The sequence below is a fragment of the Arachis stenosperma genome, chromosome 3 (genome assembly GCF_014773155.1).
Source record: "Arachis stenosperma cultivar V10309 chromosome 3, arast.V10309.gnm1.PFL2, whole genome shotgun sequence".
In the NCBI taxonomy this organism is placed as follows: domain Eukaryota; kingdom Viridiplantae; phylum Streptophyta; class Magnoliopsida; order Fabales; family Fabaceae; genus Arachis; species Arachis stenosperma.
In genome coordinates this window covers 134,824,752-134,848,483 of record NC_080379.1, presented here as the reverse complement: position 1 = coordinate 134,848,483, position 23,732 = coordinate 134,824,752, and the positions used below count along the sequence as shown (strand labels likewise).

The 23,732-nt window shown below is 40.3% G+C and overlaps 1 non-coding gene across 1 annotated transcript; it reads right to left on the bottom strand.

Moving 5' to 3' along the window:
- Window positions 1–621: 621 nt before the first annotated feature.
- Window positions 622–729, bottom strand: LOC130972682 (small nucleolar RNA R71). The gene has a single exon (XR_009083846.1). It is a non-coding gene; the product is annotated as a small nucleolar RNA R71 (small nucleolar RNA).
- Window positions 730–23,732: the final 23,003 nt, after the last annotated feature.

The following is a 23,732-nucleotide window of genomic DNA, read 5'->3' as shown; positions in this document are numbered from 1 at the left end:
CTGTTCCTCTGACACCTCAAGGAATCTCTATACTGTGACATAGAGGATTCCATATTTTCTTGTTCTCGTTTCTTTCATATGAGCAGGAGCAAAGACAAAGGCATTCTTGTTGAAGCTGACCCTGAACCTGAAAGGACCTTGAAGCGAAAGCTAAGAGAAGCTAAAGCACAACTCTCTGTTGAGGACCTGACCGAATTCTTCAAAGAAGAAGAACCCATGGCAGCCGAAAATAACAACAATGCCAACAATGCAAGGAAGGTGCTGGGTGACTTTACTGCACCTACTCCCGACTTCTATGGGAGAAGCATCTCTATCCCTGCCATTGGAGCAAACAACTTTGAGCTTAAGCCTCAATTAGTTTCTCTAATGCAACAGAATTGCAAGTTCCATGGACTTCCATTGGAAGATCCTCATCAGTTCTTAGCTGAATTCTTGCAAATCGGTGACACTGTCAAGACTAATGAGGTAGACCCTGAGGTCTACAGACTTATGCTATTCCCTTTTGCTGTAAGAGACAGAGCTAGGACATGGTTGGACTCACAACCTAAAGAAAGCCTGGACTCATGGGAAAAGCTAGTCAATGCCTTCTTGGCAAAGTTCTTTCCACCTCAAAAATTGAGTAAGCTTAGAGTGGAAGTCCAAACCTTCAGACAGAAGGATGGAGAATCCCTCTATGAAGCTTGGGAAAGATACAAACAATTGATCAGAAAATGTCCTTCTGACATGCTTTCTGAATGGAGCATCATAGGTATTTTCTATGATGGTCTCTCTGAACTATCCAAGATGTCTTTGGATAGCTCTGCTGGAGGATCTCTTCATCTGAAGAAGACGCCTACAGAAGCTCAAGAGCTAATTGAAATGGTTGCAAATAACCAATTCATGTACACTTCTGAAAGGAATCCTGTGAACAATGGGACAAATCAGAAGAAAGGAGTTCTTGAGATTGATACTCTGAATGCCATTTTGGCTCAGAACAAGATATTGACTCAACAAGTCAATTTGATTTCTCAAAGTCTGTCTGGAATGCAAAATGCACCAAGCAGTACTAAGGATGCTTCATCTGAAGAAGAAGCCTATGATCCTGAGAACCCTTCAATGGAAGAGGTGAATTACCTAGGAGAACCCTATGGGAACACCTATAATTCTTCATGGAGAAATCACCCAAATTTCTCATGGAAGAATCAAGAGAGACCTCAACAAGGTTTCAACAACAATAATGGTGGAAGAAACAGCTTTAGCAATGGCAAGCCTTTTCCATCATCTTCTCAGCAACAGACAGAGAATTCTAAGCAGAACCCCTCTGACTTAGCAACCATGGTCTCTGATCTAATCAAAACCACTCAAAGTTTCATGACTGAAACAAGGTCCTCCATTAGAAATTTGGAGGCACAAGTGGGACAGCTGAGCAAGAAAGTTACTGAACTCCCTCCAAGTACTCTTCCAAGCAACACAGAAGAAAATCTAAAAGGAGAGTGCAAGGCCATCAACATGGCCGAATTTGGAGAGGAAGGAGAGGAAGTGAACGCCACTGAGGAAGACCTCAGTGGGCGTGCACTGACCTCCACTGAGTTCCCAAATGAGGAACCATGGGAATCTGAGGCTCAAAATGAGACCATAGAGATTCCATTGGAGTTACTTCTGCCATTCATGAGCTCTGATGAGTATTCCTCCTCTGAAGAGGATGAGTATGTCACTGAAGAGCAAGTTGCTAAATACCTTGGAGCAATCATGAAGCTAAATGACAAGTTATTTGGAAATGAGACATGGGAGAACGAACCTCCTTTGCTCACCAAAGAACTGGATGACTTGTCTAGGCAGAAATTACCTCAAAAGAGACAAGATCCTGGGAAGTTTTCCATACCTTGCACCATAGGCACCATGACCTTCAACAAGGCTCTGTGTGACTTAGGGTCAAGTGTAAACCTCATGCCTCTCTCTGTAATGGAGAAGCTAGGGATCTTTGAGGTACAAGCTGCAAGAATCTCACTAGAGATGGCAGACAACTCAAGAAAACAAGCTTATGGACTTGTAGAGGATGTTTTGGTGAAGATTGAAGACCATTACATCCCTGCAGATTTCATAGTCCTAGAGACTGGGAAGTGCATGGATGAATCTATCATCCTTGGCAGACCCTTCCTAGCCACAGCAAAGGCTGTGATTGATGTTGATAGAGGCGAACTGATCATTCAAGTGAATGAAGAATCCTTTGTGTTTAAGGCTCAAGGATACCCCTCTGTCACCATGGAGAAGAAGCATGAAGAGCTTCTCTCAAATCAGAGTCAAGCAGAGCTCCCACAGTCAAACTCTAAGTTTGGTGTTGGGAGGCCACAACCAAACTCTAAGTTTGGTGTTGAACCCCCACATTCAAACTCTAAGTTTGGTGTTGGGAGGTTCCAACATTGCTCTGAGTATCTGTGAGGCTCCATGAGAGCCCTCTGTCAAGCTACTGACATTAAAGAAGCGCTTGTTAGGAGGCAACCCAATGTTATATTTTATCTATTTTCTTTTGTTATTTTATTTTATTTTGTAGGTTGATGATCATGAGAAGTCACAAAATCAATTGAAAAAGCAAAAACAGAATGAAAAACAGGAAGAAAAATAGCACACCCTGGAGGAAGAACCTACTGGCGTTTAAACGCTAGTAAGGTTAGCAGTTGGGCGTTTAACGCCCAGTCTGGCACCATTCTGGGCGTTTAACGCCAGAAAGGGGCACCAGACTGGCGTTAAACGCCAGGAAAGGGCAAGAACCTGGCATTAAACGCCATAAATGGGCACCAGCTCGGCGTTTAACGCCAGATTTGGCACAAAACGTGTTTTTGCATGCCATTTGGTGCAGGGATGACTTTTCCTTGATACCTCAGGATCTGTGGACCCCACAGGATCCCCACCAACCCACCACTCTCTCTCTTCTTCCTCACCCATTCACCAATCACCTCAATACCTCTTCCCCAAAAAACCCTTCACCTATCAAATCCCATCTTTCTCTTCACCACTCACATCCATCCTTCATAAAACCCCACCTACCTCACCCTTCAAATTCAAACCACTTTCCCTCCCAAACCCACCCATACATGACCGAACCATGAGCCCACCCCTCTCCTATATATACCCTTCTTCACCCCTTCATTTTCACACAACATAAACACCACTTCTCCCCCTCTTTGGCCGAACACTAAGCCACTCCCTTCTTCCTCATTTCTTCTTCTTCTACTCTCTTCTTTCTTCTTTTGCTCGAGGACGAGCAAACCTTTTAAGTTTGGTGTGGTAAAAGCATTGCTTTTTGTTTTTCCATAACCATTTATGGCATCCAAGGCCGGAGAAACCTCTAGAAAGAGGAAAGGGAAGGCAAAAGCCTCCACCTCCGAGTCATGGGAGATGGAGAGATTCATCTCAAGGATGCATCAAGACCACTTCTATGAAGTTGTGGCCTTGAAGAAGGTGATCCCCGAGGTCCCTTTTTCACTCAAAAAGAGTGAATATCCGGAGATCCAACATGAGATCCGAAGAAGAGGTTGGGAAGTTCTTACCAACCCCATTCAACAAGTCGGAATCTTGATGGTTCAAGAGTTCTATGCCAATGCATGGATCACCAAGAACCATGATCAAAGTGTGAACCCGGATCCAAAGAATTGGCTTACTATGGTTCGGGGGAAATACTTAGATTTTAGTCCGGAAAATGTGAGGTTGGCATTCAACTTGCCTATGATGCAAGGAGATGAACATCCTTACACTAGAAGGGTCAACTTTGATCAGAGGTTAGCCTTTCCTCATCTCATTTGTCACCTCTGTTATTCAGTTGGAGTTGACATAGAGGGAGACGTCCTTATTGAAGAGGACAAGCCCATCACCAAGAAAAGGATGGAGCAAACAAGAGACCCCTCTCATCATGAGATCCCTGAGATACCTCAAGGGATGCACTTTCCTCCACAAGACTATTGGGAGCAACTAAACACCTCCCTAGGAGAATTGAGTTCCAACATGGGACAACTAAGGGTGGAGCACCAAGAACATTCCATCCTCCTCCATGAAATTAGAGAAGATCAAAGACTCATGAGAGAGGAGCAACAAAGACAAGGAAGAGACATTGAGGAGCTCAAGCACTCCATAAGACCTTCAAGAGGAAGAACAAGCCGCCATCACTAAGGTGGACCCGTTCTTTAATCTCCTTGTTCTTTATTTTCTTGGTTTTTCGAAAATTTATGCTTTATGTTTGTCCATGTTTATGTCTTATGATCATTAGTGTCTATGCCTTAAAGTTATGAATGTCCTATGAATCCATCACCTTTCTTAAACAAATGTTCTTAATTGAAAAAGAAAAGAATTGCATGAATTTTGAATTTTATAGCAGTTTAATTATTTTGATGTGGTGGCAACACTTTTGTTTTCTGAATGTATGCTTAAACAGTGCATATGTCTTTTGAAATTGTGATTCATGAATGTTGGCTCTTGAAAGAATGATGAAAAAGGAGACATGTTACTGAGGATCTGAAAAATCATAAAAATGATTCTTGAAGCAAGAAAAAGCAGTGAATACAAAAAAAAAAAAGAGAAAACGAAAAAAAAAAAAGAGAAAACGAAAAAAAAAAAGAAAGAGAAAAAGAAAGAAAAAGAAAGAAATAAAGTTGTGATCCAAGGCAAAAAGAGTGTGCTTAAGAACCCTGGACACCTTTAATTGGGGACTTTAGCAAAGCTGAGTCACAATCTGAAAAGGTTCACCCAATTATGTGTCTGTGGCATGTATGTATCCGGTGGTAATACTGGAAGACAGAGTGCTTTGGGCCACAGCCAAGACTCAATAAGTAGCTGTGTTCAAGAATCATCATACTTAACTAGGAGAATCAATAGCACCATCTGGATTCTGAGTTCCTAAAGAAGCCAATCATTCTGAATTTCAAAGGATAGAGTGAGATGCCAAAACTGTTCAGAAGCAAAAAGCTAAAAGCTCCGCTCATCTAACTAATTCTGATCTTCATAGATGTTTTTGAAATTCATTGCATATTCTCTTCTTTTTATCTTATTTGATTTTCAGTTGCTTGGGGACAAGCAACAATTTAAGTTTGGTGTTGTGATGAGCGGATAATTTGTACGCTTTTTGGCATTGTTTTTAGTATGTTTTTAGTATGATCTAGTTAGTTTTTAGTATACTTTTATTAGTTTTTAGTTAAAATTCACTTTTCTGGACTTTACTATGAGTTTGTGTGTTTTTCTGTGATTTCAGGTATTTTCTGGCTGAAATTGAGGGACCTGAGCAAAAATCTGATTCAGAGACTGAAAAGGACTGCAGATGCTGTTGGATTCTGACCTCTCTGAACTCGAAGTGGATTTTCTGGAGCTACAGAAACCCAATTGGCGCGCTCTCAACGGCGTTGGAAAGTAGACATCCTGGGCTTTCCAGCAATATATGATAGTCCATACTTTGCCCAAGATTTAATGGCCCAAACCGGCGTTCAAAGTCACCCTCAGGAATTCCAGCGTTAAACGCCGGAACTGGCACCAAAATGGGAGTTAAACGCCCAAACTGGCACCAAAGCTGGCGTTTAACTCCAAGAAGAGTCTCTACACGAAAATGCTTCATTGCTCAGCCCAAGCACACACCAAGTGGGCCCGGAAGTGGATTTTTATGTCATTTACTCATCTTTGTACACCTTAGGCTACTAGTTTCCTATAAGTAGGACCTTTTACTATTGTATTTACATCTTTTGATCTTTACATCTTTTGATCACTTTAGATCTCTAGATCATCTTTGGACATCTAGTTCTTAGATCATTTGGGGGCTGGCCTCACGGCCATGCCTAGACCTTGTTCTTATGTATTTTCAACGGTGGAGTTTCTACACACCATAGATTAAGGTGTGGAGCTCTGCTGTACCTCGAGTATTAATGCAATTACTATTGTTCTTCTATTCAATTCCGCTTGTTCTTTGTCCAAGATATCACTTGTTCTTCAACTTGATGAATGTGATGATCCGTGAAACTCATCATCATTCTCACTCATGAACAAAGTGACTGACAACCACTCTTGTTCTACAAGCATACGAGGCTCTAGTGTTTATCTCTTGGATTCCTGATACACGATGCATGGTTGATCGCCTGACAACCGAGTGCTCGCCTGACAAACGAGCCAGCCATTCCGTGAGATCAGAGTCTTCGTGGTATAGGCGAGAACTGATGGCGGCATTCAAGAGAATCCGGAAGGTCTAACCTTGTCTGTGGTATTCTGAGTAGGATTCAATGATTGAATGACTGTGACGTGCTTCAAACTCCTAGCAGGCGAGGCGTTGGTGACAGACGCAAAAGAATCGCTGGATTCTATTCCGGCCTGACCGAGAACCGACAGATGATTAGCCATATGCTGTGACAGAGCATAGGAACGTTTTCACTGAGAGGATGGGAGGTAGCCACTGACAACGGTGAAACCCTTGCATAAGCTTGCCATGGAAAGGAGTAAGAAGGATTGGATGAAGACAGTAGGAAAGCAGAGAGACGGAAGGGAAGGCATCTTCATACGCTTATCTGAAGCTCTCACCAATGATATACATAAGTATCTCTATCTTTATCTTTATGTTTTATTCATCATCTATACCCATTTGAGTCTGCCTGACTAAGATTTACAAGGTGACCATAGCTTGCTTCATACCAACAATCTCCGTGGGATCGACCCTTACTCACGTAAGGTATTACTTGGACGACCCAGTGCACTTGCTGGTTAGTTGTGCAAAGTTGTGTAGTGATCACAATTTCGCGCTACCAGTCTCTGCATGTTCTCTGGCTTTATTCTGTATTTCTGGGCTGAAAACTGGGTCAAAACGCGGCCCAAAATCGCCGCCAGCATTTTCTGTCATTTCTGCAGATCGCGCAAGTCACGCGTACACGTTGATCACGCGTGCGCGCCATTCAACGATTTTCCTTGTCGCGCATCCGCGTCGTCCACGCGTGCGCGTCATTCGTGCAGACTCCAATCCACGCGTACGCGTCATGCACACGCACGCGTCGCTGCAATTTCCTCCATTCCGCGCGATCGCGTGAGCCACGCGCGCGCGTCGTTGCTCGCTAGTCATCTCCTTAGTTTCTTGTGTTCCTTCCATTTTTGCAAGCTTCCTCTCCATTCTCTAAGTCATTTCTGCCCTGTAAAGCCTGAAACACTTAACACACGGATCACGGCATCGAATGGTATAAAAGAGAATTGAAATACAAATATTAAAGATCTTTAGGAAGCAAGTTTTCAACCATAGAACAATCTTAGGAAGGGATTGTAAAATCATGCAGTTCATATGAATAAGTGGGCAAAGACTTGATAAAATAGTGGTTTATCAGTCTACATCTCGAACAACATTGAACAGAGCAGATTTTTGTCCAGTGGAGTTGGAAGTGCCCTCAATGGAAGGAGGAGGGGATTCCTCAGGAATGAACTCATCATCTTCATCATCTAGAACCACTCTCTCAGATCGAGTAGGTCCTTTTTGCTATTTCACTACACCACCTCCCTTTAGATATGAATGTCTATTTTCATAATCCTCATTGGACAAGTCAACACCAAAATGCTCAAAAACACAAGTTAGAAACATGCCATAAGGATGGGCTTTGTCTTTCTCACTTCTAACAGAGTCAAACATGTATCTAACCATTAAATAAGCAAAAGAAATTTTTGTTTTAGTGAGCAGGGCATACAAAACAAGAGTGTCAGTATAGGATACCCTTTGATATGAATCACTTTGAGGAAGTGTGATGTGGTTGACAATTCGGTGCAACTGAGTACGTTCATATCCTAGGGCTTTGTGAGTGGGTGTAATGCCATCAATCAAGAAAACATATTCATAAATATGAGGCAAAGCATCTTTGAAAGAAATACCAACTCCTTCATCCCACTTAACAGAGGTATAAGCACAAATCCTAACATCAATATATTTCAATGAATCACTGATTGTTTCATTATTTAAAACAATATCTCGACCCTTGACATAAGAATGCACACTTCCCTCATGATATGTCATGTTAGCATAAAACTCTTTGCCCAAAAGAGGATACATAGGCTTTTGATGTTAAAAATGTGATTCCAGTCTAAAAATTCCAAATTTTTAACATATAGAAAACCTTTCTTTTTCAGGTTTGGCAAATCAGCAAGAAAATAGGGACACAGGGTACGGTACTTAATAACTCCTTCATAAAAGTCATTGTTCATGGTAGATCTAAATTTATAAGGATTATAGTTGGAGTGAGATGTCATGAAGTTGGATTATGAGCAAAAGGATCAATGTCTGGTTCTCTAACAGATTTGAGAGAGAGTCGAGTTTTACCTCTTTGAGAACGCAAGGGAACAGACATTGTCTTAGGTTGTGTGGGCTCAGAGGTAGGTTCAGTCGCGGCTGGTTTTTTCCCTTTCGATGAACTCAGCTTCGACGAACCAGGTTTGGATTGAGGTTCCTTCAGTGGTGGCGTCTGCTTGGCTGAAGGTGGAAACCTAGAAGGATTCTTAGAGATAGCCATAGGATCCCGACGAGGAGGTGAGGTTGGAGGAGAAGGAGAAGGAGTGAAGGTTCGGTCCTGAGAACGAGTTGAGCATTTTTGTTTTGTATGAAGTTTGAATATTTTTTCTCATGGTGGCTTTTGAGAAACTATTTTCTTTCCCATTTGGTTGGTTTCTGATTTTTGAAGGAAGAGATGTTGTAAAGGTAGTGAGGAGAAACCGAAGGGTTGGAGAAGTTATGGAGGGAGAAGAAGAAGTATTGGTAACCGTACCCAAAAGAAAATTTCTTAAACCATGCAACTGCATCACCTCTGATTTGACTTGAAGGGACTTGATATCACAAAAAGAAAGATTTGATTTTATTTAAAATTAAAAAGGAAATCAATTTAAAATTTGAAACTTTTTGGACATAAGGACAAAAAGAAATAAATTAAAACAAACAGGCCAACAAAAACAAAACAAAACAAATTGGGCCTAGAGATGGTTGGATTTAAGAAAACATATTGGACCACTCCAAATCTGATTTTTGAGGTTGGCCCAGGTGACTCTGTACTTGCAACAAGGCCTGAGAATGCTAATTTAAGAGAAGGTTCTTCACTTGCCTAGAATTGTCTGATACCTGTTTATGAAACAAAAACTTCAACAAACACATAAGCAATTTTCAAACAATGAATCATGGCTTAAAATTCCTAGACTAGTCCTAAGCATACAAAATCTGTCCTCAGCTAGTGGTTTAGTGAAAATATCAGCTAATTGCTCCTCTGATTTAACAAATTGAATGATAATACCCCCCCTTTTGAACATGTTCTCTTATTGAGTGAAATTTCAGTTCAATATGATTAGTCCTAGAGTGCAAAACTGGATTTTTAGAAATATTAATGGCACTCATATTGTCACACAACAAGGAAATATTTTGAGCATTTAATTTGTAATCAGCAAGCTATGTTTTTAACCACATGATTTGTGAACAACAAGAAGATACAACTATATACTCAGCCTTTGCAGTGGATAAAGCCACTGTTGGCTGCTTCTTACTTGACCAAACATTCAAAGACTTTCCAAGGAAGTAACATAAGCCTGATGTACTCCTTTTATCAACTCTATCACCGAATAAATCTGCATCACAATAACCAACTGCAGAAAAATCATCAATCTTAGGATACCAAGGACCAAAATTGGATGTGCCATGAATATATCTAATGATCCTCTTAACTGCAGAAAGATAAGACTCTTTTGGTTTAGATTGGAATCTTGAACACATTCCAACACTTTGCACAATATCAGGTCTAGAGGAAGTTAAGTACATAAGAGAGCCAATCATTCCTCTATACCTAGTCTCATCTACATCTTTCTCAGTTTCTCCCTTGTCTAATTTTGAATTAGGGTACATGGGAGTTCCCATCGGTTTGGCATTTTCTATACCAAATTTCTTAACTAGTTTCTTGGCATACTTCTCTTGATGAATGAAAATACCATTTTCAGTTTGTTTAATTTGTAGTCCAAGGAAAAAATTAAGTTCACCCCTCATACTCATGTCAAATTCACTTGTCATGAGTTTTCCAAATTCAGAACAAAGGGATTCATTGGATGATCCAAAAATAATGTCATCAATATATATTTAGACTAGAATGAAAGAATCATTAGAATTCTCGATAAATAGAGTAGTGTCTATGGTGCCTCTTTGAAAACTATTTTTCAAAAGAAAAGAGCTAAGTCTCTCATACCAAGCTCTAGGAGCTTGTCTTAAACCATAGAGAATTTTTGATAATTTGAAAACATGGTTAGGAGATTCTTTATTTTCAAAAACAGGTGGCTAGTCTACATACACTTCTATATCTATCACACCATTTAAGAATGCACATTTCACATCAATTTGATATAATTTAAAACCACAAAAGACAGTATAAGCTAAAAGAAGTCTAATTGCTTCCATTCGGGCAATAGGGGCAAAAAATTCATCAAAGTCTATTTCTTCTTCTTGATCATATCCTTGTGCCACTAGCCTTGCTTTGTTTCTTGAAATGCTACCATCTTCTCCTAACTTGTTCCAAAATATCCACTTGGTACCGGTTACTTTCTTTCCATTCGATCTTGGAACCAGTATCCAAACTTGGTTCTTCTCAAACTCATGAAGCTCATCTTCCATTGCCTTTACCCAAGAAGGGTCATCAAGGGCTTCCTTGATATTTTGAGGCTCCATTTGAGAGAGAAGGGCTATGTTTATCCCTTCACTTGCCTTTCTAGTTGAAGATCGAGTTTTAAACCCATGAGAGACGTCCCCAATAACAAATTCCTCAGGATAATTCTTCAAGAATCTCCATTCACGAGGTCTGGTAGACTTGGAGACAAATTCAGTCACCAAGGGATTCAGGGAGCTACTGGTTTTAGGATTTCCTTCAGATTCATAAGACAAAATGAAATTGTCTCATGAATTTTCAGCAACTGCAGTTTTTGATTTAGCTTGTCCAGAATTTTCATTTTTATGATTTTGTGCAATCTCATTGTCGTTTTGAGCTTGATTCCCTGCATCACAATCTTCCAAAACACTTTGCACCAAGTTAGTATCACAAAATGTAACATGTATGGACTCCTCAATTATCCTAGCATCTTGATGATAAACTCTATATGCTTTACTAGTTGTGGAATATCCTACAAATAAACACTCATACGCCTTTGGATCAAATTTCCCTAAATTATCTTTGTTATTGAGAACAAAACATTTGCATCCAAAGATGTGTAAGTAATCCAATTTTGGTGGGTAACCTTTCCAAAGTTCATAAGGGTGTTTTCTTCAAAAATTTTCTTATAATAGTTCTATTCAAAATGTGGTAAGATGTGTTTACCGCTTCAGCTAAAAGGAATTTTGGAACATTGCTCTCACAAAGCATAGCTCTTGTCATTTCTTGGATACTTCTATTTCTTCTTTCCACAACACTATTTTGTTGTGGTGTCCTTGGGCAAGAGAAGTTGTGAGATATTCCAAATTCCTCACAAAATGATTCAAATAAATAGTTTTCAAATTTGGTTCTATGATCACTTTTTATAGAGAAGATCTTTAAATCCTTTTCATTTTGAATTTTCTTGCAAAAAATTTCAAAGGCCGAAAAGGCTTCATTTTTGTGTGCAAGAAATAAAACCCAACCAAACCTAGAATAGTCATCCACAATCACTAAACCATAATATTTACCACCTAGGCTTTGAGTTCTTGTTGGACTAAATAAATCAATATGTAGCAATTCAAGTGGCCTTTTAGTAGAGACGTCTTTCTTTGATTTAAATGAACTTTTTGTTTGTTTTCACATTTGGCAAGCATCACAAGTGATGTCTTTGTCAAACCTTATCGAAGGAAGACCTCTTACTAAACCTTTCTTTACAAGTTTGTTTATTTGAAACATACTTGCATGACCCAATCTTTTGTGCCATAGCCACTTTTCAGATTCTTTAGAGTAAAAATAGGCTACATTTTGATCCTTTAGTTCATCAAGGGTAAGTCCATACACATTATTACAACACTTAGCAATAAAAAGCACTTCATTGGTCTTTTCATTCACTACACATCATTCAAGTCTTTTGAAAGTCACTAAATATCCTAAATCACACAGCTGACTTATACTCAACAGATTGTGCCTCAATCCATTTACCAAAAAGGCATCATCAATGAAAGTAGAGTGATTATTACCTACTTTTCCAACAGCAACTATTTTACCTTTTCCATCATCTCCAAAGGTCACAAAACCTCTATCATACTTGTTTAGTTTGATGAAGTAAGTTGACCTTCTAGTCATGTGCCTTGAGCATCCACTATCCAAGTACCACATATCTTTTTTGTTCTTGGATGCTAGGCAAATCTGCATGAAAAACTTCAAGTAACCTTAGGTATCCAAATTAATTTGGATCCTTTGAAGTTAATCCATCTTGGTTGCCCAAGTGCATTGAAATCACACACAACATTGTAAATTTGGTTTCCTACAATTCTTTTTTCAATGAAGCATTGTGAATATGAGTGACCAAATTTTTTACAATTAAAACAATGATTTCCTGATGCATGTTGCTGAATTTGAGGTGAGCTATTATGCTGGAAATGATTAAAGGAGTGAATTTTCTAGTTTTTAGAAGAGGTGTTTTTCTTTTGGCAAACTGATTTTTATTGTAATTGTTCCTCTTTGTAAAGGCATTCCATCTAGAAGTTTTGAAAGCTTTTGGACTTTTCTAATGTGAGATTTTGTTGTAAAATGGTAGATTTTTGAAAGCAACCTCATTATTTGAAATGTATCCCAAACCTGACCTGTTTGATGTAGGTTCGGTTTTTTATGATGGCTCATTTTCACTAGTATAAAATTAATCAAATTCTTCCTCATGTGTGGGAGTATATCCAAGACTAGTTTTGTTGGAATTGAATTTGGTTTTTGATGAAGAAGCCACGAATTTCATAGTGGAATCATAAAAAACTCCAATTTCCTTGGTTACATAACCCAAACCAGATTTTTCAAACAATGGTCTTTGACTTGCAAGTAATTTGTCCAAGCTACTAGAACTTTGAGTAAATTTTGCTAAGTCACTATTCAGCCTTTTAATAATTTCATTTAATCTTTCATATTCAGCAATTAGCTCTTGAGAAGGATTCACAATGTGCTTTCCTTTAAGTTTTTCAAGTTCAAATTTTAGAAATCTGTTTTCTTCAATAATATCCAAAGCACATTCAGTTTCCTTCACCTTTTCTCTTAAAAAATTATTTTCAACTTTTAACACATCTTTTTTAGATCTGCATTTATTGTACTTATCCAACAGTTTTGAGGTGTTTAGTGTAAGATCATCAATTATAGCATGTAAATCATCTATAGACAAGTCATAGTAATTTACCTCATCAAGATGATCATTACCAACCATGAAGCAGATTTTATCTTCACCTTCAGAATCTTCTTCCTCATTGGATTCATTCTCAAAATCCTCCCAAGCTGCCATGAGCACTCTCTTCTTTTCTTTCTTTCCTTTGTCCTCCTTCTTGAGCTTCAGACAGTTTAGCTTGAAATGTCCAGCCTCCTTGCAATGATGACAAGTCACCTTGCTCAAGTCCATCTTGTGTTCCTTTGAGCTAGAACCCTTGTACTTGCCCTTGTTCTTCATCATCCTTCTAAATCTCCTAACAAAAAACATAAGCTCATCATCTAAAATACCATCACTAGACTCACTCTCTTTTGATTATATTTTTGACTTGAGGGCTATTCTCTTTTTCTTTGAGTCCGGGTTTGTGTGTGTGGTTTCATAGGCAAGGAGTTTTCCTCTCAACTCATCATATGTTATAGGGCTTAGATTATTACTTTCGGCTAGGACAGTGGCAGTGGTTTCCCATTCTTTTGTGAGGCTTCTAAGGAGTTTTCTCACTAGGGTTTGTTCTGAGAAGTTTATACCCATAGCATCAAGGTTGTTGATTATGATTGAGAATCTCTCAAACACTTTATCAATGCTTTCTCCATCCTTCATATTAAACATCTCGTACTCTTTTCGCAGCATATCAATCCTTGTTTCTTTGACCTGTTTAGTGCCTTCGTGTGTAACCTGTAGTTTTTTCTAGATTTCTTTGCCTGTCTTGCATCTAGACACCTTTCGGTACTCATCAAAGCTGATAGCACAGTGAAGAAGGTTGATGGCTTTAGCATTCAGCTCCATCTTCTTCTTGTCGTCCTCATTCCATTCGGCTTCTTCTTTTGGAGTCACCACTCCATCAGCACTTGTTTTTGTTGGGATCTTAGAACCGCTTACAACAATCTTCTATATGTTGTAGTCAATGGATTGGATGAAGATCCTCATCCTCTCTTTCCAGTAGGCATAATTCTTCCCGTTGAAGAAGGGTGGCATGTTGTTTGACTGGCCTTTAGTTAGAGTATAGGCAACTGTGGTTGCGCCCAAGTTATTCGCCATTGGACCTTTACTCCAAGCGGTGAAGCTTGATTCTTGAGACCTTGGCTCTGATACCAATTGAATGTTGTAGAAGGCTTAGAGAAGGGGGAGTTCAATCTATGGCCTTCTTTTATGTTACTGAAATAATCCTTTAAAACAAACTTTTAATTTTGATTCTATTTGAATTCAACAGCGGAAAATTTATGAGACAATTTTTTTTGTCTCATGAATATAAAAAAACAAAACAGAGCAGGGAAGAGAGAAGCTGACACCATTGGTGCACGAAATTGCAATAACACTTTTGCAATCCCGCACAACTAACCAGCAAGTGCACTGGGTCGTCCAAGTAATACCTTGCGTGAGCAAGGATCGATCCCACGGAGATTGTCGGCTTGAAGCAAGCTATGGTTATCTTTGTAAATCTTAGTCAGGATATCAGAAATTATCAGGATTGATTGTAAGAAGCAAAAGAACATGTAATGGTTACTTGTACTGCAGTAATGGAGAATGGGTTGAGGTTTGGAGATGCTCCATCTTCCGAATCTCTGCTTTCCTACTGTCTTCTTCATCAAACACGCATGTCTCCTTCCATGGCAAGCTCGTGTAGGGTCTCACTGTTGTCAGCAGCTACCTCCCATCCGCGCAGTGAAAGCTAATGCACACACTCTGTCACAGTGCTGCCAATCACCGGTTTGGTTCCCTCCCCTACCGGAATAGAATCACTCTTTTGCGTCTGTCACTAACGCCCAGTAGGTTACAGGTTTGAAGCACGTCACAGTCATTCAATCATTGAATCCTACTCAGAATACCACAGACAAGGTTTAGACCTTCCGGATTCTCTTGAATGCTGCCATCAGGTCCTGCCTATACCACGAAGATTCCGATGAAAGAACCCAAGAGATAACTACTCAATCTAAGATAGAACAGAGGTGGTTGTCAGGCACGTGTTCATAGTTGAGAATGATGATGATTGTCACGGATCATCACATTCATCCGGATTAAGAACAAGTGTTATCTTAGAATCGAAGCAAGCATGATTGAATAAGAAACAGTAGTAATTGCATTAATCCATCAAGACACAGCAGAGCTCCTCACCCCCAACCATGGGGTTTAGAGGCTCATACTGTGGAAAGAACGTGTACAAAATGTTATGAGGTCATAAGGTACGGATACAATGTCAAAAGATCCTATAAGTAGTAAACTAGTGTCCTAAGGTTTACAGAAATGAGTAAATGACAGAAAAATCCACTTCCGGGCCCACTTGGTGTGTGCTTGGGCTGAGCAATGAAGGAATTTCGTGTAGAGACCTTTTCTGGAGTTAAACGCCAGCTTCCATGCCAGTTTGGGCGTTTAACTCCAACTTTTATGCCAGTTCTGGCGTTTAACGCTGGAATTTCTGTAGGTGACTTTGAGCGCCGGTTTGGGCCATCAAATCTTGGGCAAAGTATGGACTATTATATATTGCTGGAAAGCCCAGGATGTCTACTTTCCAATGCCGTTGAGAGCGCGCCAATTGGGCTTCTGTAGCTCCAGAAAATCCACTTCGAGTGCAGGGAGGTCAGAATCCAACAGCATCTGCAGTCCTTTTCAGTCTCTGGATCAGATTTTTGCTCAGGACCCTCAATTTCAGTCAGAAAATACCTGAAATCACAGAAAAACACACAAACTCATAGTAAAGTCCAGAAAAGTGAATTTTAATTAAAAACTAATAAAAATATACTAAAAACTAACTAAAAGATACTAAAAACATACTAAAAACAATGCCAAAAAGCATACAAATTATCCGCTCATCACAACACCAAACATAAATTGTTGCTTGTCCCCAAGCAACTGAAAATCAAAATAGGATAAAAGAAGAGAATATACTATAGACTCCAAAATATCAAAGAAACATAGTTCCAATTAGATGAGCGGGACTAGTAGCTTTTTGCCTCCGAACAGTTTTGGCATCTCACTCTATCCTTTGAAGTTCAGAATGATTGGCATCTATGAGAACTCAGAACTCAGATAGTGTTATTGATTCTCCTAGTTAAGTATAATGATTCTTGAACATAGCCAGTGTATGAGTCTTGGCTGTGGCCCAAAGCACTCTGTCTTCCAGTATTACCACCGGATACATGCATGCCACAGACACATAATTGGGTGAACCTTTTTAGATTGTGACTCAGCTTTGCTAAAGTCCCCAATTAGAGGTGTCCAGGGTTCTTAAGCACACTCTTGTTGCTTTGGATCACAACTCTATTTCCTTCTCTTTTTTTTTTTCTTTTTCTTTCTTCTTTTTTTTTCGAAATTTTTTTTTTCTGCTTTTCTTGCTTCAAGAATCAATTTGGTGATTTTTCAGATCCTCAATAACAGTTCTCTTTCTCCTCATTCTTTCAAGAGCCAACAATTTTAATATTCTTAAAACAACAAATTCAAAAGACATATGCACTGTTCAAGCATTCATTCAGAAAACAAAAAGTATTGTCACCACATCACACTAATTCAACTAGTTTCAGAGATAAATTTTGAAATCCTGTACTTCTAGTTCTTTTGTGATTAAAGCATTTTTCTTTTAAGAGAGGTGATGGATTCATAGGACATTCATAGCTTTAAGGCATAAACTTTATTAATTTTATTAATTAAGAACAAGACTCAAATATAGATATAAGATGAAACAAAAAAATAATAATAATAAAAACAAAATAAAGGAAAATAAAAAAAAACGAAAAACAGAGGCTCCTAATGATAGAGGTTTTCACAGAGTTAGGACTCAACAACCTTGATTTTGAGAAGTGGATGCTCCCTCAGCTTGAGAGGAGAGCTTTTGGCGCTTCAGTTCTTTGATTTCACGCCCCTGCTTCTCTTGTTCCTTCAGCAATTTGCAGATCATGCAGTTCTGATTCTGCTGTTCTTCCTTCAGTTGCTCCATAGTCTCTTGCAGCTTGTTGATGGATGCTTCTAGGCTGGCCCAGTAGCCAATTTCAGGGAATTCAGGGAGGAACTCATGCGCCCTCCTCTTGATAGAGTTGTCTTGCACTTGTCCTTCCATTGACTTCTTGGTGATTGGATGTTCAATGGGTATGAACTCATCTACTCCCATCTTCACCCCAGCCTCTTTACAGAGCAAGGAAATCAAGCTTGGGTAAGCCAGTTTGGCCTCAGTGGAATTCTTATTTGCAATGGTGTAGATCTCACAAGCAATCACATGATGAACCTCCACTTCTTTTCCAAGCATAATGCAATGAATCATCACTGCTCTCTTGATGGTGACCTCAGAACGGTTGCTAGTGGGCAATATGGAACGCCCAATAAAGTCTAGCCAACCTCTTGCAATTGGCTTGAGGTCTCCCCTCTTGAGTTGGTTTGGGACACCCTTTGAATTGGTTATCCACTTAGTTCCAGGGAGGCATATGTCCTCTAGAACTTGATCCAACCCTTTATCTACTCTCACCATCCTCCTATTGAAGGAATCAGGATCATCTTGTAGTTGAGGTAGTTTGAAGATTTCTCTTATTTTGTCCAGATGGAAGTACATAACTTTCCCTCTGACCATGGTTCTGTGGGTATGGTAAGCGGTTCCAGTCATTCTTTGCTTATCTGTTAGCCACAGATTTGAATAGAATTCCTGAACCATGTTCCTTCCAACCTTTGTCTCAGGATTGGTCAGAACTTCCCAACCTCTGTTTCGAATTTGCTCTTGGATCTCCGGATATTCATCTTCTTTCAGATCAAATTTAACTTCCGGGATCACTGACCTCAGACCCATTATTTTGTGATAATGGTCTTCATGTTCTTTGGTTAAGAACTTCTCTTCATTCCAAAGATTCTTTGGATTAGTCTCTTTCTTTCCTCTTGAGTTGGTTTGTTTTCCCTTGGGAGCCATGATATTGATGAATCTTGGCTTAGTGATCACGGAAAAGCACACCAAACTTAGAGGTTTTGCTTGTCCTCAAGCAAAAAGAAAAGAAAGAAGATAAGAGAGAGAGAGGGGGGAGAAAATTCGAATGGTGTGAGGAAGGAGGGGTGAGGAACGTTCATTTATAGAGTGGGGGGAGGAGAATTTCGAAAACAAAAGAGAGATTTGAAAGGAAATTTGAAAAGATATGAAAAATATTTGAGAAAAGGGTGAGTTTTTGAAGAAAATTTGAGATTATTTTGAAATAGATTTGAAGAATGGTTTTGATTTCTGAAGATTTGAAAGTGAATGATGAATGATTGAAGTGTGATTTTGTAGAAAAGTATGGGTGAGAAAAGGAAAGTTTGAAAAAATCTGATTTGAAAACAAAATTGTGGTCCCCCCACCAAGCTGGCGTTAAACGCCCAGGATGGCACCCATTCTGGCGTTTAACGCCCATTTGTTGCCCCATTTGGGCGTTTAACGCCCAGCCAGGTACCCTGGCTGGCGTTAAACGCCAGAAATTCTTCCTCACTGGGCGTTTTTCTAAAACGCCCAGGATGCTGCACACCTGGCGTTAAGCGCCCAGAATGGTGCCCATTCTGGCGTTTAACGCCCAAAATTGGACCATTCCTGGCGGTAAACGCCCAGAATGGTACCCATTCTGGCGTTTAACGCCCAAAATGCCCCTTACTGGCGTTTTTTTCGCCAGTAAGCTCATTTTCTCTGCTTTTTTAGCTGAATCCTTCTGTAACTCTGTGAATTCCTTCATTTTTGATACTTGCCTCTGTAAGAACTAATCATACACCTTCCTAATGACTGGGTTGCCTCCCAGTAAGCGCTTCTTTACTGTCTTTAGCTGGACTTCTGCTGAGAATCACTCAAGCCTCAGTTTTGAGCATTCCTGCTCAAAATTTCCTTCAAGATAATGCTTGATTCTCTGTCCATTAACAATGAACTTCCTGTCAGAATCAATATCCTGAAGCTCAACATATCCATATGGTGACACTCCTGTAATCACATATGGACCCCTCCAACGGGATTTGAGTTTTCCTGGAAACAGTTTGAGCCTAGAATTGAAGAGCAGAACTTTTTGTCCTGGCTCAAAGACTCTGGTTGACAATCTCTTATCATGCCACTTCTTTGCCTTTTCCTTATAGATCTTAGCATTTTCAAAGGCATTGAGTCTGAACTCCTCTAGCTCATTTAGCTGGAGCAATCTTTTTTCACCAGCTAACTGTGCATCCATGTTTAGGAATCTGGTTGCCCAGTAGGCTTTATGTTCCAGTTCCACTGGCAAATGACAGGCCTTCCCATACACCAGTTGGTATGGGGAGGTCCCTATAGGAGTCTTGAATGCTGTTCTGTATGCCCACAGAGCATCATCCAAGCTCTTTGCCCAATCCTTTCTTCGGGACATTACAGTCCGTTCTAGGATTCTTTTTAGCTCTCTGTTAGAGACTTCTGCTTGCCCATTTGTCTGTGGATGATACGGAGTTGCCACCTTGTGGCTAATTCCATATCTAACCATAGCAAGGTGCAGCTGTTTATTACAGAAATGAGTGCCCCCATCACTGTTTAGCACTCTGGGAACGCCAAATCTGCTGAAAATATTCTTCTGGAGGAATTTCAGTACGGTCTTAGTATCATTAGTGGGTGTAGCAATTGCTTCTACCCACTTAGATACATAGTCCACTGCCACCAGAATGTAGGTGTTTGAGTATGATGGTGGGAATGGCCCCATGAAGTCAATTCCCCATACATCAAACAGCTCTATCTCTAATATCCCTTGTTGAGGCATGGCATATCCATGAGGCAGGTTACCAGCTCTTTGGCAACTGTCACAGTTACGCACAAACTCTCGGGAATCTTTATAGAGAGTAGGCCAGTAGAAGCCGCACTGGAGAACTTTAGTGGCTGTTCGCTCACTTCCAAAATGTCCTCCATACTGTGATCCATGGCAGTGCCATAGGATCCTTCGTGCTTCCTCTCTGGGTACACACCTGCGGATCACTCCGTCAGCACATCTCTTAAAGAGATATGGTTCATCCCAAAGGTAGTACTTGGCATCTGAAATTAGTTTCTTTCTCTGCACATAACTGTACTCTTTGGGTATGAACCTCACAGCTTTATAGTTTGCAATATCTGCAAACCATGGAGCTTCCTGAATGGCAAAGAGTTGCTCATCTGGGAAAGTCTCAGAGATCTCAGTAGAAGGGAGGGACGCCCCAGCTACTGGTTCTATTCTGGACAGATGATCAGCTACTTGGTTCTCTGTCCCTTTTCTGTCTCTTATTTCTATATCAAACTCTTGCAGAAGCAACACCCATCTTATAAGCCTGGGTTTTGAATCCTGCTTTGTGAGTAAGTATTTAAGAGCAGCATGGTTAGTGTACACAATCACCTTTGATCCTACTAGGTAGGATCTAAACTTGTCAATGGCATAGACCACTGCAAGTAATTCTTTTTCTGTGGTTGTGTAATTCTTCTGTGCATCATTTAGAACACGGCTAGCATAATAAATGACATGCAGAAGTTTGTTATGCCTCTGTCCCAACACTGCACCAATGGCATGATCACTGGCATCACATATTAATTCAAATGGTAGTGCCCAATCTAGTGCAGAGATGACTGGTGCTGTGACCAATTTAGCTTTCAGGGTCTCAAATGCCTGCAAATACTGTGTGTCAAACACAAATGGTGTGTCAGCAGCTAACAGGTTACTCAGAGGTTTAGCAATTTTCGAAAAGTCCTTAATAAACCTTCTGTAGAATCCTGCATGCCCCAGAAAGCTTCTGATTGCCTTAACATTGGCAGGTGGTGGTAATTTTTCAATTACCTCCACCTTTGCCTTATCCACCTCTATTCCCCTGCTTGAAATTTTGTGCCCAAGGACAATTCCTTCAGTCACCATAAAGTGACATTTCTCCCAGTTTAAAACCAGGTTAGTCTCTTGGCATCTTTTCAGGACAAGTGATAGGTGGTTAAGACAGGAGCTGAATGAGTCTCCATACACTGAGAAGTCATCCATGAAGACTTCCAGAAATTTCTCTACCATATCTGAGAAGATAGAGAGCATGCACCTCTGAAAGGTTACAGGTGCATTGCACAAACCGAAAGGCATTCTCCTATAGGCAAACACGCCAGAAGGGCATGTGAATGCTGTTTTCTCTTGGTCTTGAGGATCTACTGCAATTTGGTTGTAGCCTGAGTAGCCATCCAAAAAGCAGTAATAGTCATGGCCAGCTAGTCTTTCTAGCATTTGGTCTATGAATGGTAAAGGAAAATGATCCTTTCTGGTGGCTGTATTGAGTCTTCTGTAGTCAATACACATGCGCCACCCTGTGACTGTTCTTGTAGGAACCAGTTCATTTTTTTCATTATGAACTATTGTCATGCCTCCCTTTTTGGGAACAACTTGGACAGGGCTCACCCAGGGGCTATCAGAAATAGGATAAATAATCCCAGCCTCTAGTAATTTAGTGACCTCTTTCTGCACCACTTCCTTCATGGCAGGATTTAGCCTCCTCTGTGGTTGAACCACTGGTTTGGCATTATCCTCCAATAGGATCTTGTGCATGCATCTGGCTGGGCTAATGCCCTTGAGATCACTTATGGACCACCCAAGAGCTGTCTTGTGTGTCCTTAGCACTTGAATCAGTGCTTCCTCTTCCTGTGAATTTAAAGCAGAGCTTATAATTACTGGAAAAGTTTCACCCTCTCCCAGAAATGCATATTTCAGGGATGGTGGTAATGGTTTGAGTTCAGGCTTAGGAGGCTTATCCTCCTCCTGAGGAATTTTCGAAAATTCCTTTGCCTCCTCTGGCTCTTCCTGATCAGTTTGAGCATCTTTGAAGATGTCCTCAAGCTCTGATTCTAGGCTTTCAGCCATATTGATCTCTTCTACCAGAGAGTCAATAATGTCAGCGCCCATGCAGTCCTCTGGTGTGTCTGGATGCTGCATTGCTTTTACAGCATTCAACTTGAACTCATCCTCATTGACTCTCAAGGTTACTTCCCCTTTTTGTACATCAATGAGAGTTCGTCCAGTTGCTAGGAAAGGTCTTCCTAGAATGAGAGTTGCACTTTTGTGCTCCTCCATTTCCAGCACCACAAAGTCAGTTGGAAAAGCAAATGGCCCAACCTTGACAATCATGTCCTCTATTATGCCTGATGGGTGTTTAATGGAGCCATCAGCAAGTTGGAGGCATATCCTGGTTGGTTTGACTTCTCCAATCAACCCAAGCTTTCTGATAGTGGATGCAGGTATTAAATTGATACTTGCTCCCAGATCACATAAGGCTGTCTTGGTGTAAGTGCCTTCCAATGTGCATGGTATCAGAAAGCTTCCAGGATCTTGAAGCTTTTCTGGTAAGCTTTTTAGAATGACTGCACTGCATTCTTCAGTGAGAAACACTTTTTCAGTTTCTCTCCAATCCTTCTTATGACTTAAGATCTCTTTCATGAACTTAGTATAAGAAGGTATTTGCTCAAGTGCCTCTGCAAAAGGAATCTTTATTTCAAGAGTCCTCAAATAGTCTGCAAAGCGGGCAAATTGTTTATCCTGTTCCGCTTTGCGGAGTTTCTGAGGATAAGGCATCTTGGCTTGATATTCTTCAACCTTAGATGCTGCAGGTTTATTCCTTACAGAAGTGGCTGAAGAAGCCTTGTTAGAGGGATTACTGTCAGCACTCTCAGGTGTCTGATCCTCCCTTGGCGTTTGAACGCCAGGAATGGGTGAAGTTTGGGCGTTAAACGCCAACTTCCCTTCCTTTTCTGGCGTTTGAACACCAGAACTGGGCAAGGAATGGGCGTTTAACGCCAGCTTTCCTTCCCTTTCTGGCGTTTAAACGCCAGAACTGGGCAAGGAATGGGCGTTTAACGCCAACTTTCCTTCCCTTTCTGGCGTTTGAACGCCAATATTCCTCTCTGGGCTCTTACTGTTCTCAGAGGGATTTTGAACAGTGGTTTGGTTGTCCTCTGTCATTTGTTTCTTATTTGGCTTTTTGCTCTTTTGAACAGTGTTATTCAAGGTCTTTCCACTCCTCAATTGAACTGCTTGACACTCTTCTGTTATCTGTTTAGATATTTGCTGTTTTGCTTGATTCAACTGTAGTTCTATGCTTTTATTAGAACCTTTAGTTTCATTGAGCATTTCTTTAAATTCTGCTAACTGTTCTGTCATCAGGAGTAGTTGTTGATTAAGCTCCATTACCTGTTCTTGAGGATTAGAGTCAGTGACTACTGTCATGACTTCCTCTTCTGGAGAGAACTCATTGCTAGAGTACAGATATTGGTTTCTAGCAACAGTGTCTATAAGCTCTTGAGCTTCTTCAATTGTCTTCCTCATGTGTATAGATCCACCAGCTGAGTGGTCTAAAGACATCTGAGCTTTTTCTGTAAGCCCATAGTAGAAAATGTCTAACTGTACCCACTCTGAAAACATTTCAGAGGGACATTTTCTTAGCATACCTCTATACCTCTCCCAGGCATT